The sequence below is a fragment of the Corythoichthys intestinalis genome, chromosome 13 (assembly GCF_030265065.1).
Source record: "Corythoichthys intestinalis isolate RoL2023-P3 chromosome 13, ASM3026506v1, whole genome shotgun sequence".
Classification (NCBI taxonomy): Eukaryota; Metazoa; Chordata; class Actinopteri; order Syngnathiformes; family Syngnathidae; genus Corythoichthys; species Corythoichthys intestinalis.
The window spans coordinates 16,790,304-16,804,933 of NC_080407.1; the positions used below are offsets into that span (position 1 = coordinate 16,790,304).

At 41.8% G+C, this 14,630-nt stretch overlaps 1 protein-coding gene across 1 annotated transcript in view; it reads right to left on the reverse strand.

The window, feature by feature from the left end:
- Positions 1–13,340, reverse strand: part of LOC130928409 (leucine-rich repeat neuronal protein 3) — a 50,435-nt gene extending 37,095 nt beyond the window's left edge. Inside the window, exon 1 of the mRNA XM_057854991.1 lies at positions 13,085–13,340. The gene's annotated coding sequence lies outside the window, so the exon portion shown is untranslated. The remainder of the gene's footprint in view (positions 1–13,084) is intronic.
- Positions 13,341–14,630: the final 1,290 nt, after the last annotated feature.

Sequence of the window (14,630 nt, forward strand, 5' to 3'; positions counted from 1 at the left end):
AAGGTGAACGCGCTGAGTTTGGCCTTTTGGGCGGGATGTTGGCTTCCCGCCGGCTCGGGTCGTTGGAGCTGCGCCAGCGGGGGTCTGGCGTTTTGGCTCACGCGATTCCTGCAGTCTGGCTAAAAGGTCAGATTCCTTCAGTGGCAGCATACAGTATTTATTGAGCCATATTCAACTATAAAATCCTGAGAGTTTGAGTAACTCTGACGAGCTTCTGACAAGATTTATCGGTGCTAGTGTAGCGACTTTGAGCTATGTCATGGCAAAATTTGGAAAGCCATTCTTATAAAATATATGGAGAAGAAATTATTAAATTTAAGCAATCTGGTGTACACCAGAAACTATCTGGTAAACATTAGCGTTATATAGCATTTAAGCTAGTGGAAATTTTCTATGCAAGTCAGCCAATTTCTGTAAACAATAGCATTAAAAAGTATTTAAGCTAGCGGAATTTTTCCCATGCAAGTTAGCCAATTGCTGTCAACATTAGCATCATATAGCATTTAAGCTAGCGGACTTTTGCTATGCAAGTCAGCTAATAGCGTACCGCATGCAGGCTATTTTAAGACCGTGACGTTGCATCGTAAAGCAGAAGTAGGACATTATATACACGCCTTCACATGCAAACCATTATATTTTGGCCTTCTTTCTCCGGTAATCTTTTAAAAACTGACATGCCGATTATTCACTGATACTATGGAACTTGTAGAAACGACTCTAGACATTACGACATATAAAGGATGTTTTCTTCATACTCTCCCGGAAACAAAAAATGTGAAGAATGGAGCGAACATCTATAAGACCAGTTTAATGCCAGCAAAGTCAAGCCGTTCAGATTTCATATGCAGTAAACATTTTGTTTGGGCCAAGAGGTAAGCCATTTTGATATTTTATTTTTTTAGCGTGGCGTTTTTTGTACTGCTTCTGTCTGACAATGAATGACCTGGAAAAAAATTTTTAAGTGGTATCTCACTGCCATCGTTAAGAAACAACTTTAGTAAGGGGGAAGTGTAAATAAATACAATTAAGATTTGTTAATCGTGAAAAAAAATGAAGTGTTCGTTGGCTGTCAATGACTAGCATTTGCGATCGCTTCACAAAACAGCAATGTCCCCCAAAAGAACGGTCAGAGACGTAAGAAAACCAGGGGATATCATATATATAAGAAAGATGGGGTTCATGGTGGTTAAGGATAGATTGTTGAAACAGGAGAATGTCATTGTCAGTGGCGTAGGAAAAAGGTGTCGATAAAAAAAGCTAAGGGAAGCTTAGGTCGGCTCTTTTTTTCAGTCTTTTTCAGCCGTCGACACTCAAGTCATCTCTTTAACTGAATATTTGTATGCTCATCCACATCTTCACCAGCGAATTTGGCACCAGGGGACATCATTTTCGGACAGAATTGGTAGGTTTAGGTCTGTAAACATCTCTGTCGTACACTATTCCCATTCATTTCCTATCAGGGACAAACAAGAGATTGTCCACCCTTAGCTAACAGCAGAGCCACAGAAGCTAACGTCATAAATATTAATGAGCGGAAGTGACATGTAGCGTGCGGTACCCCATTGCTGTAAACATTAGCATTATACAGCATTTAAGCTAGCGGACTTTTGCTATGCAAGTTAGCTCGCTACAACAATGCAACAATTGGCAACAATTTGACCAGATAGTTTTTATTTCTGCTGATGTCTCTATATGGGCTCCGTAAAAATGTTGAATTATCCTTTTTTTCTTTTAAAATTATTTTTAACAAGAAAATATGAAGCTCATTTGTAAAAAAAAAAATAAATACAAATCCTTATAAAAGGGTAAAAACGGCAAAAAATTAAGGTACAAAGCTAGTATGGTCTAAGTGAATCTAAGTGTTAGGTTAAAAAAAAAAAACAGACGACATAAAGGTCAGATGTATGCGGAAAGTAGGGCACAGTCATCTACTTCGACTTTAGTTCAATCTGTTTTCATACTGGAACAATAATAGAACTAGCTGTTTTGTTGATTTTCCTTCCCAAGTAAGCATCAGTTCTACTTTGCTAATTTATATCTGCAAAGTTTCATGTCGTAATTGTTGGAGTGGTGTTGCTTTCTGCTTGCTTGTGCACATTTCTAAGTGCAAAGACTCGAACACTACACAGGTCAGGCTCTTTTCGCTCCCTCTGGATTTGTTTTAAGGCTGACCTCCTCTCAAGTGCACTGACTGTAAATAGAAAAGACGGCGAGTACAGGGAGGCATGGATCAAGAGGTAGAAGGGGCCATCTCGTAATTGGTAGTTTGATGTCCCCAAGACGCGATGGAGATGTGTCCTTGAGGGAAAACAATTATCCTTAAAAAGCTCCTGCTTGAGCAGCGCTATAGCGGCTACTTCGCGTGACAGCCTGTGTGGGTGAATGCATGAATATGAACTTGCTGTAAAGTGCTTCCTGTCGTTGGTAGCCTGGAAGTGCACTTTATTATTTGCAATGCATTTTCATTTAAGAAGTAAGAAAATGCGTAATGACGTGGGCAGCAGTAGAGTGCGGACTCGTGTCGGTACTGCTTTCAGCAAGGGATATCGGAATCCCTGTGTGCAGGGGCTAGCCTAGCCACGCTAACCCAAACGGTTGCAAACAGTCATATGCTATTGTTTAGCCACAACTGGATTCATGACCTCATTACTTTTCATCCTTCACAAAGCCGCTAGAAACAGAAATGTTTAATCCATCTGCAGGCGACCATCATGATTTTACGACACGATGCAGTTGTGCTCTGGTCCTCATGGGAAACGCATTCTTCCATAAGGCAAAACACTACTGTTTTTGTCCACCGGTGTCGTGAAAATAGACTAAAACTGAAAAGTTAGAAAGTGTAGCTTTAAGCGCAATTGAATTTTTTTTTATCAAAATGCAAAATGATTTAGATGACGGTAAATTAGAACGCATTGTGTTAAACGTCTTCGTTTTTGTATTAAATCGACCGAAGGCCTTTGAATCGAATCTTTGCAGACTATAGTACCATTGTTGAAAGAATACCATCAAGAAATATTTGCTACCCTCAAAAAGTTCCTGCCAACCTCTCGCCACCGCATAAAAACTTTAAATTTCGGATTATAAGGTACCTGACTATAAGCTGCCAACCATCAAATTTGACACGAAAATGACGTTTGTTCATAGATAAGCCGCACTGGACTATAAGCCTCAGCTGTCCTCATTGAATTCTGGGATATTTACACCAAAAGATATGAACCGATGAAGGAATCTGACCATCTAGCCCAGGGGTCCTTTTTTGCACTACGGACCGGTGTTATTTGGGTCTTTTCTTCACAGACCGGTGTTCTGACAAATTTTGCAACCCATCAAAAATTGCAACGATGCGGTTCTGCGCATGCGCGTAACGTTAAACATAGCCGCAAAATGCGCAAATGCAGCGATTCCAAAGTAAACACTACAAACTTTCTTGAAAGAAAGGAATATTACGTTTGATCATGGAAGGACTTGTAGAAAAGTTCTCCTCAGATACATCTTGCCATGCTAGCTGCACACAACAACTGCACACCGCTCTCACCATGAACGACTTCGCCTTGTCGTTAAGCATTAAGAAGCCCGCTTCACAAAGATACGATGTTGGAAATTGCAGCAAGGTTTTCAATGCTCTCGTAGCGATGTAAGGATATTCCGGAATGCCTTTAATCCAGAACCTCGGTAGAGTTGTTGTCTCAAATATACGTTTAATAAGGTCGCCGTCATTTGCGATCTCTACATGTTGATCCTCCTGTTGCACAGACATGCTCGAATCACTCGGTTTATTCACAAACGGGTCACGAATCCACTCCTTTGCAGTTCGTGGGTCTTCGAGGTTGTAGGCTCGTCAGGTGCCCTTTTTGCCGTAAAAATATCTCCAAAGACGTTTGTTTTCCAGTCATCTTTGCTCGTGTGGGGGCTAATTATTTCCGGGAACAAACGTGCTGCGCCCGCGGCCTAGTAATACGTTATTATCGAGGATAAGCGCACATAGATATATTATATACACAAGATGTACTGCTAGCAGTCCAATCAATGGATTTCTATGACGACATTCTAAGCTATCCTGTAGTATTATATCTAGAGTAGACAGGGATATTGGTGTGTGAAGCAGGGGCACAGGGTTAATTCGGCCAGAATGCGGTCATTATTAAATTTATATTTCTGTGCGGCCCGGTAGCAAATGCGCCACGGACCGTTACCTGTCCGCGGCCCGGCAGATGGGGACCCCTGATCTAGCCAGACCGCCAGAATTGCGCCAGCCGAAACGCCAGACCCGCGCTGAAGCAGCTCCAACGACCGACCCGGGCCGGTCGGGCGGGATCTCGGCAATCCGGCCAGAAGGCCAAACTCGGTGCGTTCACCTTGGTCTTAACCCTTTGTACTGACTCAATTTTGAAAGGTTTAAAGACGGCTGACTGAAAACAAGTTGGTGATCAAGACGGCAGGGCGAAACAGAAACCCTCAGGCTGGGAGGCAAGCTCGTTGCAAGGTCATCATTTCAGAAGTCAGCAAAAGGTTCCCAAGAAAAATGACTACGCTTAGTTAAGCATTCAGTCTTTTGAAGGCTCTCGCGGGGCGGGCCGTGAGCAGGAGGAAGGGTGTGTTTGAAATTTTTGTGTGTTTGTGGATTGGACAGGAGGACTTGATAGTTACTGTTGTCCGGGCAACTGGGCTTGTGGATTTTGCCACCTCATTATCAAAGGGGCTCTTGGAGTCTTGTCAGTCGTGTTATCAGTTGGATATCGGGCATTCTCAGGTGCTCCTTGTGTTGGGACAGAGTGTCCTGCCATTTGTTCTGCACGGAGAACTGATTGCGAGACTTGGTGCATCAATCTTGCTCACGACGCACACGTTGGGCTTCCATGATAAGAGGGTGTCGTGTATCTTTTATGCACTATATTCATAAGACCAAATAAATCCCCATGAAGCTTTGAGCCGATTGGCTGCAAAGCTCCATTGCTTCAAGAAGCTTCATTTGGCCATCACAAAATCTAAATTCATGTTCTGTGCGACTTATTTCTTCAGTTACTGCTCCAGTTTTATCATTAATTGTGAGTTATGGTATTTTGGTAACACTTTATTTGACAGTGGCGCCATTAGAATGTCATAAGACCAAATGAACCACCATGAAGCTTTGAACCAATTGGCTGCATAGCTTCATTGCTTCAAAAAGCTTCATTTGGCCATCACTTCTCCCTTGTGGGAGACAGTCAACCTCTGCTGCCACCTGCTGTCAACACTGTTGTTGTCCAACATGCCTCCAGCATGTGTTGCAGTGCTACGTATTAGGATTGTTCCGATCATGTTTTTTTGCTACCGATCCGATCCCGATCGTTTTAGTTTGAGTATCTGCCGATCCCGATATTTCCCGATCCGATTGCTTTTTTTTTTTTGCTCCCGATTCAATTCCAATCATTCCCGATAATTTTTCCCGATCATATACAGTTTGGCAATGCATTAAGAAAAAAATAAAACGCGGACAAATATACATTCAACATACAGTACATAAGTACTGTATTTGTTTATTATGACAATAAATCCTCAAGATGGCATTTACATTATTAACATTCTTTCTGTGAGAGGGCTCCACGGATAGAAAGACTTGTAATTCATAAAGGATAAATGTGACTTTGTATATCGTGACTAAATATTGACATCTAGTGTATTTGTTGAGCTTTCAGTAAATGATACTGTAGCCATTTAACTGTTCTGCCCAAATGCATGATGAGAAGTGCAACCATGACTGTGCGGAGTGGCACCAATTGATATATCTTCTCTGCGTTGAGACATAACACAGGGTGTAAAGAAAAAATCAACTACTACCTTTCTTCCCCTCATTGCTTTCCCACGATATTTCTAATTGCCGAGAGAGGGATTTAAAGGCTTTAGCCAATCAAAGAAAGGCTCCAAAGACTGCCAAAGTTCACTTTACTCATTTTACACTGCCTTTTAGCTCTATATATAGGTAAATTGGCGCCATTATAGATTGAACGCGACAATGCATGAGTGGGTCGTGCAGCGCATGCGTTAATTGCGTTAAATATTTTAATGTGATTAATTAAAAACAAAATAATTACCGCCGTTAACGCGATAAATTTGATAGCCCTACTTTAAGCCAAAGCTAAAGACTCTAGGATGAGTGTAAGACATTTTGTCTGTAACGTTGAATACAATTAGAAAACGATTTAATTAAAATATATATATTTAAAAAAGGCATGTCCGATATTTTTTTGCCGATTCCGATACTTTGAAAATGACGTGATCGGACATCTTTACTACATATGTAAATAACAATCAAAATTCATGCTCTGTGCTAATGATTTTTTCAGTTACTGTTTTAGTTGTTTCATTTGCTTGTTATGGTATTCGGTAACACTTTATTCAACAGTGGCACCATAAGACCGTTATAAGACCGTCATAATTATGACATGACACTATCTTTTGCATTACTGAATGCTTGTAACAGATGTCATTAAGTGTCATCCGGCATATTATCTCACTTTTGAATGGATGTATAATTTTGACATAATTTGCCGGATGACGCCTCATGACATCTGTCATAAGCATTCAGTAATGCAAAGGAGAGAGTCTTATAATAGTCTTATGATGTTGCTGTCAAATAAATTGTTACTAATGAAGCCAAATAAAGCCACACCGGACTGTATGCCGCAGGATTCAAAATGAGGAGGAAAAAAGTAGCGGCTTGTAGTCTGAAAATTAGTTTTTTTATCGATCCGCCCCTGCCTGTGTTGATCTCAGGACAGTTCCACATTTTCGATGCTTGCTTTACTCTCCTGCAAGTACCAATGTTGGTCGAAAGAACATGATAGTGACAACCTGTAACGGATGCCGGAAATAGAAACATAAGGGTAAGCATCGCGAGCTTGACACGACCGAGCCACTTCCAATACTCCGGTTAAGCCCCCTCAATGGGGTGGGTACTGCCACAAGGCTTTACCGTCACTCCCTTTGCCCTTCACCTCATTGATTTACTATGATACTTTCACCTATGTAAGAAGACAGTCCATTAAAGAAAACCTCCTTTGCAGCATGTATGCATAATGAAGCAACTTGTACGCCACGTGTGTAGCTGGTGGACGCTTGTAACGCCATTGCTGAGTTGGTCGTTAATGTAAAAATCAATAATCCAAATTAACCAAAGGACCCCGTCTGTTTTGTTTAGCCGTTCCCTGGGCACAACTTGCCCTTGGGCTCCGAGTAGGTGAGCACACATGCAACACTATCGAGCGCTAGTACACCATGCTGCATTAATGACCGTGCACAGACCGGGAAAATAGCTGACGGTGTCTCCATGGCGTAAAACAAACGCACACACAAAGCGTATGCGTGGTTTCCTTTTAATTCACACGGAGCCGCATCTATTAAACTTAACCAAGGTATCCACGGATGAGGTCAAAGGCATCGCGAACAGTCCAACAATCATTTGTACGGCGGCATAATCGCGCTCACTCTTGACAGAAATCTGCATAATGTCCCGTGTATTGCTGCCGGCCAGAACGAAGGGAGGGAAGAAGAGGGCGGGAGGGAAATGGCGCCACTGGCATATCCCTCAAAGTCAGAGCCAAATTGAATCTGCAGGTGCAAATGTGGCATGTGTGCCGCCTCAGAAATGCGCAGCTATCTATATCCCTATAAATAAAACATGACCGGTCAAGAGGCCACGAGCCTATGGAGGGAAATTCCCGGAATCGTACGCCATGGAAATACAATTACGGCGAGCTTCGTGTGTCGACTTTTTTCGAAAAACTACAGCTATATCTCTCGATACAAGATGCAAAAGTAAATTGCAAATGCCACGCGGTACAAAATGTCATTGTGACCTTTCGATACGTTCTCACAAAAGCCACGCTGACAAATCCTTTTATATTTCCTTTGTTTGCGGGCTTTTTGATGCAGCCTGTCGACGATATCCACAACAGACAAGCGCGGAGGAAACCTCTCCACCCGCAAACCCTCTCCGTGTTCCCAATGCCCTCTGTTTGTTTTTATTCCATTTTAATGTGCATCTCTGACTGTTTGGGAACAGGATGCTATCAGTCGGCTGATCCCCCACGGCCGTATTGCGAATATGTTTACATGCATTTCGCCCGGCGACCCCCAGATCTTGCGGCATCCATCTCGTTACCACCGTCGCGCATTTGGTTTTCAGATAGACCCCTTCGCCTACACATTCATCCCCTTCCAGGGACCTGCTGCCCTCTACCTAAACAAAAATGTTGAACACCCACACTGTGAACAATGCTTTTTATGCTTTCAATGCCTCCACAAGGCCAATGCGGGCACAATATCACCCCCCAACACACCACCACTACCACCTTATTGCGTGGAAATCAATAGGCAATTCCCTAAACCACTCACGTTAAGCATATGACTTGTTGTGGACATGTAATATTGATTTGTTTTGGAGCAAATGTGCCCAAAATAATGAAGCCAGCCATTAGTGCTGCGCTTCCTTGTTTTGTTTTGTACTGCTGCCAAGGAGAAACAATGCATTTAATAATCATAAACTCCTTGTTTGACTTTACTGGTTGCCCAAAAGCACCGGTGCCCAACGCAAGACCCGGGGACAAGTCTGGCCCGCCGCATCGTTTCGCGTGGACTGCAATAGTTAATGTTCAACGACTACATGTTTTTAGCTAAAATCTATATTTTTGTAGTACTCAATGAAATATGGAGTACTGCAGAAATACTTTTTTTTTTCTCTTTAAATACTCAAATAAAATATACTTTAAATGGATCCACAGATAGAAAAAGTTCTTCTTAAAAGATAAACGTTATTACGAGTTAAAATAATTAGGGACCGAGCACCAACTGGCTCGAGAGTCCTATTGTAATGCAGAGGCTTATTATTATTCTTTTTTTCAGGGCAAATGAAAATGGCCAATTTGGAGGCATGAACATGCTCAAAACTCAACAAAATTTGCACATACATGCGGCTTTGTGTAAATGTTGATAATTTTGCATCGTTGCGAAAAAAACATAACAAATAGGCTCAGGAGCGCCCCATTGAATTTTTAAAAAAGGCCTCTCCATTTCGTTTTTTTCAACGTAGAGTGATGAAATTTGGGGAGTCGATACCTTGTGCAAAACTGCTCCAGAAAGTCTTTGCACCCATATTCCGAATCCAACAGATAGTTTGGATTGAATGTGAAATTTCTGTCGATTTACAGGGTGCACATTTGAGACCTTGGCGCCTAGGGAATTAGTTGGGTCCTTCTCAAAATTAGCGAGACTGTTCAGGAGACATATGAAATCTTAAGTTATAAAATGGTGTGTTTTCATTCACGGGCCTGACCTGGGCGGGGTGCCAAAGTTGTCCATTTTTTGGGCGAAATACCAAATTCAGAAAATGACTAAATGAAAATGACTCCCTCCTACCACGTTCAATCTATTTCTATTTCTCATGTATGTGAGGTACCGCAGCCTGAACATGATTAAAATTAATTAAAATATTACCCATTAGGCCTGGCGCCCCCTAGTAGGAACAGAAATTGCCCTTTTTTACGAGACGGGCTCCTCCTCTAAGGGAAAAAAAATTACTGACCTCAGACCTGCATCAGGGGAGCCTTAAGAAATGTGTTCAGGTGCCTGATGAAAAATATTGAAGGTTTCGTTGAAGCGGAGGGTTTTGAACAGTCATAACTTGGCAGATATACAAGATATCTGCGCCAAACTTCCCATGCTTGGTCAGAGTCTTACTCTGAAGAGTCCTGTAGTGGTCATTTACATCAACTCTGTAGCGCCAACCAGTGGCAGCAGAATTTGAGGCCTTTACATGCTCGAACACTCACCAAAATTTGCACATACATGCGGCTTCGTGAAAATTTAGATAATTTTGCAACGTTGCGAAAAACATAAAATGGCTTAGTGGCACCACCTTGAATTTTCCAAAAAGGCCTCTCCAATTAGGTTTGTTCAATGTAGAGTGTATACATTTTGGTTTTGAATAAGGGCATGGCTGCATAGCTCATTAGTGCCTCCCTTTTTTCTAGGACCCTCTTCAATAGGGTATTTTTTCTCCTAGGTGTGTGAATGAATTTTTAATCCCCCCCCAAAAAAGGTGTTTTGAGCAAGTTAGGTTCTCATGAGATGATGAGAGGGGGACGATATGCCACAACCCTGACCTGCGTGCCGTCAGTTTGCGTGATGTCTGAGTTCCGCCAAACTGCGAGGGCCAGTTCAGTCCTGCTTGCAGGCCTAGTTTGATTTTTGAAATCCGTTTTGATGTTTTCGTTTTTATACAATTTGTAAAATTAGTTAAACTAGTAGGTCGCCATTGTTGACGTCGCAGAGCAGTGACATGAAATGGTTACGCTGCCAGGCTTTCAGAGTATGACTCTAGCGACATAAACATGTGATCTGTTCAACACTTTCAATTTGAACCCCAGAGGAACATTAATGAGCATGACAGCACTGTCGATATTTTAACAAAAGGAGCAGCAAAAGCAAAATGAACAGGAAAGACGGGATGAGACGAGAGTAGGTCAAAATTGGTTCTGTTCAATTGTGCTACATCGGCGAAATGTTTGTGGTTGTATTATGTGTTTCTAATAACATATTTTAGTAAAAGAGATCAGTTGTTGCTTATTGGAGCCCACAACTCTTTAAGGCCGAGGTTCCCTTTAAATACTTAAATGAAAAATACTGTGTTTCCTTGTTTTTTTTTTTTTTTTGTTTTTTTTTTAAATAAAATAAATAAAATAAAATGATGAGTGACGAAATTGATCAATTTGATTAAAAATGCAATGTTCAGAAACACAATGACATATAGAATCAAGTAGAACTTGTCAATGTGCAGAGTTCATAACATTCAAATTAGTGCTGTAACAATTAATCGATTAACTCGATTAGAAAAGAAAACTCCAAATCAAATTTTGCTGCTTTGAGTTTTCCTTTAATTACTTATTAGTTGTAATGGTTTGTTTTGAAAGTGTTTGCATTTAGTTTTATTGAATTAGGTGGATACACTGCCCTCTATTCGCAACAGTGAATATGACAAAGCTCATTTAACATGACTGAATCCAGCTGCTACCGGTTAAGACCAACATAAGATAAGTTTAGTTTTTATTTAAGTGGATACACAGCCTTCTAGGGGCAACAGTGAATATGACAAAGCTCATTTAACAGGGCTGCTCCCTAGCTGCTCCCTGTTAAGACCAACATAAGTTTTTGTTTGAGCTAATTTTTTTCAGGGGCAGGAGCAGGGGTCGGCAGTGTCCACCTATGGACACGCTCTGCCCAACCAAAGAAAACTGGATTTAGCAGGTGCAGTAGCCCTACGCTGGATTTCGACCCGCTTGAGCGTTGTAGCTTTTGCTTTTTTTTTTTGTTTTTTTTTGTTTTTTTTTTGCCCCCCACCCAAAAGGGAAGACTAAAGGTAATAAACCTCACCTGACATCCTGGTAAAACCACTGGGCAATAGCAACTAAATTCAGTGTATTTATTGGTTTAAAGACACGAACGCGTCATGTCCTTCAGCAGCATGCTCAGGTCTGAAGGGGTTAAAGCAAGGGTCCCCAAACTACGGCCCACCTCCACATTTGGACATGAAGAACCCAGGGAGGGTTATTTGGTTATTATGTATTTAATTAATAGTGTTATTCTATTCTATTCTATTCTATTCTATTCTATTCTATTCTATTCTATTCTATTCTATTCTATTATTATTTCATTCACTTTTGTTCCGTGAAGAATCCAGAAAGGGTTATTTGATTGTGGCTTTCTGAAAAACAATAAATGTTTACGTTTAGGCACTCCTGCTATCGTCACACCTTTTCTGTTACAAACTGACCCCGGCCCCTCATCAGAGAAGGGAAAAGTTATATGGCCCTCACAGGAAAAACTTTGGGGACCCCTGGGTTAAAGGGATATTTACGGGGGGTTATTATACAAATATGCATAGAGTTGATTAATAAAACAAAATGACTAAAAATGATCAATTAAAAACTTTAAATGAGAACGTAAATTGACTCTGTACAGTAACAGTTTTCCCTTTTTTTTTTACTTTAATTTAATGAAAATGTAAATAAAAAGAAAGAAAGAAAAAAACAAGTATTTACAATTAAGAGGCCCAAAAAAATGGTCCGTTTCTGGGTTGCAAGAAAACAAACTATCAAAATATTTGTTCATTCAGTAAATAACTATTTAATTGTCGATTAATCATGGCCCTCCAAAGGAAACCATAACAACGAGGCCCTTGACAAAGATGACCCCTTCAAGCGTCATTCCGATCAAGAACTTATATCCTTCCAAAACCATGTGAAGATTTCTCCATCATTTGAGTTAGGCACGTGATAACCTGTCCTTTCCCCTGGCTTTGTTTCCAACACCTGCTCTTGAAATGTGCACCAGCACATCTGCCGGATGCCTTACATTTTGGACCAAGAAGGGCTAGATAAACGCCCTATTGCTTTGGAGATGAGCTCTAGCTCTCTCTCCTGCCTGGTGTGTGGGTGTGCACGAACGCGCACATGCAGCGATGATGCCGAGGGAGCTCAAAGATGCCTCACAGTGGCTGCTTTAATTACGCGTCGGATGCACGGTGCCGATGCAGCCGGGATACAAAGGCAGACGAATCAGTTCAGCCTGTATAGGAGGCGTACGTGTATTTCCCAAGGAAGGGGGTGTACAAAAAAAAAACAAAAAAAGCTGACAATATGTAATGCACTTCCATAGCACGGCTCCACTTGTGTATTGGCAGCCGAGAAGCAAAGAGGAGGGGGTGGCCACCATTCTGTGGATTTCTTCGAGACGTGTCTGGAGTGCGCTCAGTACTAAGCACGACCCGGGGACATGCAAGTGCAAATGCGCGCCCCTCACTTCCACTCTTTGCGCCATCCGGCAACCCTCCCGAATGTTAACGCGTCAGGATCGCGCATGACGCACGTTCTGCATAGTTGCGCAAAATCATCCGCACATTTTTTGGGGAGAAGCCGCTTTTTTTTTTTTTTTTAACTAATCCTGAGCTTAAGAGATGAGGGAAAGCGCATGAATCATTGAATGAAGTCCTTTTTAATTAACTTGGTATAAACATCCGATACTAAAATACTGGGTTATATCTTAAACTTACCATTTTTACCATTATAGCCATTGAAGCAGCGACTATATTCCGGTCAAGTGCGCCACTCCGGTGACGAGGCGCCAGTTAATGTCTTCTCTGCTCCTCACACGCATGGGGGGGTGATGTGGAAAAGTCCAAGTGGGAGAAAACACAAAGAAGGCTCACGCGTGTCCTTCCATCGGCGTCCTCAGAGAGGCTGACGGAGGCAGCATCCTCTCTCCCCGTCGACTGAGTGTCAGGCGGACCAGGTCGACGCGCAGCCGCCTCCTCACCAGTCATTAGTGTATGAGTCTTAGTCCCCGCCTTCCCGGGAGTCGGCCAATAGCGGTAAAGGACCTCACTGCATCCATTCTCTAACTGGATGAGGTGAGCTGTCAGTCATGCCCGACAGACGCTGGTTCTCATCTGTTGGAGGGTAAGAACACTGCAAAAAGTGGTCGGCAAACTTCCGGACTGGAAAATGATTCCCACAAAAAAACACTAGAAAGAACTAGTCTCACATTGCAAAATTAATAAATGCTTAACAGATAAATGATACAGTGAAAAAAATATCTAGTGTTGAAACAACCATTCAAAATATTTGGTTTCCATGGAACACAACTGCAATGCTGTTGAAATCCATGCTCTTTAAAGTGCGTACGACAGGAGAAAAAAAGTCTTAAATAGGATTAATATGTGAATTTGAAACATATTTTGAGACGATTCGACTATATACAACAATTTAGCAAAGCGCAGATGATGAGAAATTAGTCTTTTAATCTACCGGTTAGCCACGCCTACCATTAAAGGGCTCTAGCGTCCCCAACAGGTGGATGACGTCAGCGGAGTCACGATTTCATCTCATTTAGTATACAGCCCATTGAGGGGGAATTATTCAAAACGAGCAAAAACGCGATGAAGACAGCCGCAAAATGTCATTGTTTCAGTCTCTCTCCTCCAATATTTTTACAGGATATTCTTTTTATCCAAGTATTTTCCCCAATAGCTAAATAAATAGCTTGAGAAGAACCACTCAGCCCGTTAAGGGGGAATTATTCACAACAAGCAAAACGCGACGAAGACAGCCGCAAAATGTCATTGTTTCAGTCTCTCCAATATTTTTACAGGATATTTTTTTAATCCAAATATTTTTCCCCAATAGCTAAATAAATGGCATTATCATGACAAACAACAGTCTTGTGCTAACTGGAATATGAAGTTATAAAAATGCATATATTCAAGACGACATGGCAAAATTACTCCATAATGGTCAAAACTGTCGACTTCACCTTTACTGTCGCATCTCCCGAACGATGTTTTATGCCACCTTAATCAAGCTTTTGTCATTTCGCCTCCCCAGCTTCGGAGAATGTAAAAAAATCAAGAGGCGTGACAGCAAGCCGGCATGCTAACCTGAACTGAGTGATGTTTCAAAGTCTTCGAAGCGGAAAATCACCCATAACTAGCCCGGATCATTTCGCATGGCTGGGTTGTCGATTGTCTTCGTCGACGGGCAAACCGCCCGGCGGAGAGCAATTTACGGCTCGTTCCTCTGCTACTATGGACAGGAGAGCTT